The sequence below is a fragment of the Schistocerca americana genome, chromosome X (genome assembly GCF_021461395.2).
Source record: "Schistocerca americana isolate TAMUIC-IGC-003095 chromosome X, iqSchAmer2.1, whole genome shotgun sequence".
Classification (NCBI taxonomy): domain Eukaryota; kingdom Metazoa; phylum Arthropoda; class Insecta; order Orthoptera; family Acrididae; genus Schistocerca; species Schistocerca americana.
This window is the reverse complement of record NC_060130.1, coordinates 535,309,293-535,315,292: the sequence shown is the minus strand read 5'-3', so window position 1 is coordinate 535,315,292 and position 6,000 is coordinate 535,309,293. Positions and strand designations below refer to the sequence as shown.

General features: G+C 40.8%; 1 protein-coding gene across 1 annotated transcript in view; it reads left to right on the top strand.

The window, feature by feature from the left end:
* Positions 1 to 243: 243 nt before the first annotated feature.
* LOC124555180 (beta-1,4-glucuronyltransferase 1) overlaps positions 244 to 6,000 on the top strand; it is a 312,738-nt gene continuing 306,981 nt past the window's right edge. The window contains exon 1 of the mRNA XM_047129014.1: positions 244 to 349. The gene's annotated coding sequence lies outside the window, so the exon portion shown is untranslated. The remainder of the gene's footprint in view (positions 350 to 6,000) is intronic.

The window sequence follows — 6,000 nt, the reverse complement described above, 5'->3', positions numbered from 1 at the left end:
GTGCAAGGTGATACGCGTCTGGACGCTCGACAGCTGCCTCAAAAAGTAATATTACCTTAACGTTCGTGATTGGCTGGTAGCGAGTCAGTAGCTTCCTCACGCGCGTGCCTATCGTCCCAAAGCCACCGCCGCAAGCACGGAGGCAGTAGATAGGTGCGCTAGGGCGCATGCGCGGTGACGTCACGAGCTTGTGCCCGAGTCGCCTCAGGCAAATTTACGACTGCCAGCTGTCAGCAGTGAGTAGCCGACAGCGATAGGGGTTGCACGCAGGAAGTGGAGGGGAGGACGGCTCGACGCACTCCGCAGCTTCTTTGCCTGCTACGCGACGCTTGCTGCTTGCCGAGTGCAGGTGGGCACAGCAAGTTTTTGCTCTTGCATTTAAGTTACCAGCGACTATCCCTTCAACCTATAGTGTCTGCTTATGATTCGGCTGCGGAAACTGTGTTCTTAAGTGGTTACCAGTTTCCGCATTTCACTATACGTTTATTTCTTTCTTACTTTTTTTCTTTTCAATGACAACGCGTCCTGTAATCATTGTTTATTCTTTCTGCTGGCAATGACTGAACAACAGTCTGAAAATTCGTTTATTGTTTTAAGACACGGTTGTGCTGATTGCCTAAACGGTGCTGTGTAACCGCATCCTTTGTCCACAATGTTAAGAAATAATTTTTCTCTCGATAAACAACGCAAGAGCTGTTCAGCGCTTTTCATGCTGAAGAAAACTAGCGTGATTCTAGCTACTATTGGTTTTATGACAGTATTTGGGAATTCCCTTCGTTCTAGAGCCATGCAAGGAACAGATACGCTAACTACAGCTTCTCAGCGGAAAGTTGGGATTGTAATTGTGCATGAATTATACTTTTTTATGCAATTTTCCTTGGTTTGTTCCCGACCGTCTCTTATCCTGAAAGACGTTTGTCTTCTTACACCTCTAAATATGTTTCTTGAACAGATATTCTGCGCTAAGGTTCTGCAGGCTTCGTCCTCCGACGATGATACATGCGCTACTGCACTTTGTGAGCAGTAATTTCTCAGTAAAAGATCGCTCATTCTTAGCAGAGTTCGATATAAAGAGTTAAGTCATTTCAAATCGTTCGGACGTGTTCACTCTTTTCAGTCTCAGGTTTGAACTGATTCCGGTGTGGAACATTTCCTGACATCCCTCTCCAGAAAGTTAACTCCAGAGCACTTATGTTGTAAGTATCCAAACAAGTGAAACAGATTTCCAATGTTGCGCGCTTAGATATGCATCACTAATGCATATACGATGAACAGCGGAGCACATTATGAATGAACCGATGGCCTTCTGTACGTTTTTGTATTTTCAGTAAATGCCACTGCCTCTAACATGGTACAGTGCAATGTGGAAAAGGTTCTTAAATAGCTGTGTACTTAGCTGATTAAGCTATGCTACTGTGTAGCTACTAAGTCTATTTACATATCTGAGAAATGACGGTGTGCAGATCACTATCAGATGTAGTTTGATAAAATTTTCTTTGCGTCTTTTAGATTTATAATGATATGGAGTAAAAACAGAAATTCTCAACTAACACCTAGTTAGTTGCCCCTGCGACTTGTTGAATGTAGAACGGGATTTGCTGACTCATGGTGGGAGAATAAGCGACGAAATCAAGAAACTTAAATCTGTCATTGACTTGTATTGTTCGCAATAAATCTTTCAAATTTGACGTTGTAGAAAACTATTTTGTGGCGTTTTTGTATTTTATTTCGTCACAGACTCCAAAGCTATAACGAGTTTCGCAGGATTTTTTTAAGTAAATCCGCGACGTACTTGTATGTAATAGCAATTCTTCGAAACATTTAAAGACTTTTTTTTAAGAGGCAATTTACGTGCGCACAAAGCTAGCTACAGACAAAAGCTTTTGGGAACTACCGATGTCTGTGGAGTGAGAGAAATGCATTCGCCCCTCTTCGAGCCATCTCTGGTGCGTGGGGGTAACCTGTGAAAGGCAAAGAAGGCCCGATAAGAACCCTAGTCTGACGCACATCCCGCTGCGTAGTAAGAGATTAATTCCGAAAACAAGTTTTTCAATGTACTGGCTTTCGGAACGTGCCTATATGGCTGTCTGAGTAGTTGAATGTCAATTAAGAGGATATGAACGTGAGAACACAACGCCCAGTCCTGATGGGGAGAAAGTATCCAACCCTGCTGGGAATCGAACCCAGCCCCCTTCAGATAGCAATACTCCGCACAGGTACCGAGACGGACTGTGATTGGAATTTCTACACAATAAGCATTATTAGAAAGTGGTCCGTGACGCGAAATGAAAATCAAAGAAACCAGTAGCAATAAGGCATATGACAATACGTTGTAATTGTGGTATGGTCTTTCTTAGACCTGTTGGAACTGTGAATTTAACTGTACAGATAACACGTGCAACGCAGTTAGTCCAATTTTGGCTTGACTTACTTATTATAGGCATATAAAATATATCGTAGACACACAACTTATAAATTAGTTAACTCTATCCATACACTCACTCGTAGTTGACGCAAGACGATTTAGCACTGAGCAAATTTTGAATGTATCTTTTATGTGTGTTTTACAAACAGACAAGTTCCACCCTTACATTGCTTGACTGTCTCTAAAATAGAGGAGGGGGAGGGCTTTTATCAGTAATGAGGAAGACAACGTTTCCGTTATTAGTACAGACTTATTTTACTCGCTGTCAGTACAGTTTCCTTCCTCTTGTGGCAAAAGCTGAGCAGTTAGGGGTCGCTCTAATTACGACGCTGTCAATAGAACGTCAAACGTAAGCAAAAAGCCATATTAACTAGTGAGATTTTGTCACTTAGCCACTTCGACCTGTTTGCGTATCACCAAAGCGAAAGAGAGGCATTCATAATCTCCTACCACACCTGTTCTGAAAGATCGCAGATCCAACTTAGATTTACATACGAGAATGGAAGATGTTGCAATGGTTACTTCTGCTTATCACCCATCAACTACCCCATTTTTTTCCCGTATCCTAACGTTTTCACATAACCTAAGTGAAAAATGTGGTGCCTTTGATGTGTTAGGTACAATACGCGTGTTTAGAATAATAACGACATTTATAAGTGACTGCTGTCGATCTAGTAATTGAAAAAGGATTGCCTATGCTGCTTTAAAACATAAAATTGTACGAAATCTGACGTACCGGAACTAAATGTCCTATAGTTTACTATACAAATTAGAATCCGACTTAGCCACGGTACTGCTGTATCGTTAGGACGTCAGCTCCTAAAACAAGGAAACTTCTACTGTTTCCGAAGTGATGGAAAACTGGAACATCATGATAAGGACGAGGAGTGTGAGAAAAGGCAGCCCACTGCACTGTTACCGACCTGTTTTATACCAGCAATTCCCATCAAATGAACAAAATCGAAACTAAGGAATTCTTGGTTGCTCTGAAAAGAGGTCCAAAATATTTACTTCTAGACCATACACACACATTTCCAATCTATCTTTTCATCATCATAGCATATTATTACATTACTTATTACTGTAAGTTTCTTTAATTTTCGTTTCGCGTCGTGGACCATTTATTATTATTTTAGTTAATTTCTTTCTCCGCCTTAATCTGGTCACTGTAATATTGAACTTTTGTATCGGAAGGTGCTGTTGGCTGTGGGCATTCAGGAAACAATCTGGCAGTAGCGGTAGGAGTGATATTATATTGCAGAAAAAGATTTGGTATCTGCTTATATATGTGATTTAAATAATGGAAAGGAAACGCTGCTGGTAGAATGTTTGGACATTTTGGGAGAACATAAAACCTTATTGCTTGATTTTATGACGTTCGTTTAAATTGTTACATTTCTAGAATTAATCATCTGCTACGCACTCGAGTGTGCAGGGTTCTGAATATTCCTGACAGTAACACTGTGTGTCGGAATTGGGGTCGGATTTGGCCCTTATCTTTCATGGAAAATCGCCTTAACGACTGAGCAATCCACGCTCAACTCGCGACGATCTTCGTTTAAGCAGAAGGGTCCATACCAGTAATAAATTACTGAACCCATATTTAGCACAATGTATATATTTTTAGATGTATTATAAGGTAATACTTAATAATATTTACTTCTAATTTAAGCACTGACAAACGATATATACTTCCATTTTGGAAATGTTCTCACTGAAAATTAAGTTTGTTGTAAGGTCTTACGGGACCAAACTGCTGAGGTCATCGATCTCTAAGCTTACACAACATTTAATCTAACTTAAACCAACTTACGCTAAGAACGACGCACACCCACGCCCGAGGGACGACTCTAACCTCCGACGGGGGGAGCCGCGCGGACCGTGACAAGACGCCTCAACCCGCGCGGCTGTTAATAAAAAAAGTTTAAGGCGTTAAAACTACCTGTCACAAATGAAATTTTTTAGGTGCATTCGCACAGCGAGTAAAATCTTTTCTCCAGGAAAGTAAATAGATGTTTTGTGTTCCTTCACAAAAAGAAACATAACCCGCGGAAATCGCTTTATGGTAATGTGTGATCACTCTTAGCAGATGAAAATGCTGTCTCTCGACGCAGGTCTTTGTCAGCTCCGCTGGTCAGCCTCAGTTACGATTCTAGGTGGTTACTGCAGTTACGTAAGCGCTGGTATGGTGGATAACCGTTCCGCCACAGTTAGGTATTACACGTCCAGAAAGAATACGGAAATAAATTGTGTGTAAACCTGCTAACGCGCCAATAGGTTTACACACCTGTCGATTTAACGTGAGTCGTCTGGCTTGAAAGTAACGGTCACAGGAGGACGCTTCTACAGACAAAAAATATACACACATAAAGGAAGATTCCAAATTCGGCATCTCTCCAATGTGTCGAGCTACTTGGAAATTTACACTCCTCTACCACTCCCCAAACTATTCTCTATCACATTCTGCACCTCCCTGAAATCAATTTTTAAACCTTTGTAACCAAATGTTGAGCGTGGCACCGCGTCATACTTAAGCCAGTGGATATTGAGCGGAAAAAGTCAGACGACGCATTTAACAGTTTAAACTGAAGGACGTCACTTCACAAGTTCCCACATTTTTCTAAATACAAGCGGTACGTCAGTGACACACACGATAGATAGTAGCCTGTTATCCTAGCCTAATTATACTAAGTGTAAAATGAAAAATAGTTATTGTATCCGGAAAAATCACTACAATTACCATGTCTAAGTTCCACGGTGTTTCCTAAACATGCAGCCTTGTGAAGAACATGAAGCAGGCAACGATTTGACACAATCGGGAATTTATTTTACGAAATCGTGAAATGATCTATTTTGTGACTCCGAAAGACACTCAGAATATTCTCCTGATTTAAATGCTAAATATGAATTATTCATTACTAAAAATCTCAAGTTTATGAGGAACCATTAATTTGATAAAATAGTAATGGCCGTGCGCTTCTGCTTATGGTCATGTCAAGCCCAGTTAAAACAGTGTTAAAAGTACCGTACCTTCGAATTAGAGAAAGCGGTTCATTTATTTTTAGTATGCGCTGTGATTGTTAAAATACGATGCAATGGTAGTCTGAGCTAGACAACAGATTAGAATATGGATCTCTCTATTCTTGTGAGTGCTCGACTTTACCAATTACGCCATTCACGTTCGCATTCCGGATGGTTAAGTTCTAATAGTAACGTTGGACTGCACGTAGTTTCTCTGAATGTACCATCAGAAGTTCTTCAGCAACTAAAAAAATGTGCATCAGAGGGAAGGTTGATGGTCCTTAATGCCGCCGCAATGGATTGTGCTATTCAAAGCGAAGGAAGCTGTTACAGGCCAAAGAAAACGCGGAGAAAATTTGAGGCAAATATGCCACATTGTGAATTTGAGTAAGTTTCGATGTGGTGGATTTGTGGCTTTTCTGGTAAAAGCGACCGCTTGCGAAAACCTAGAGTTCGATTTTAGATTCCAGTGTCTGAAAACAAATCAAACGGCTACTTTGTAACAATATTGCAATATTTAGCACCTGCTTTTTATGTCGCATAGCATGTTCTTA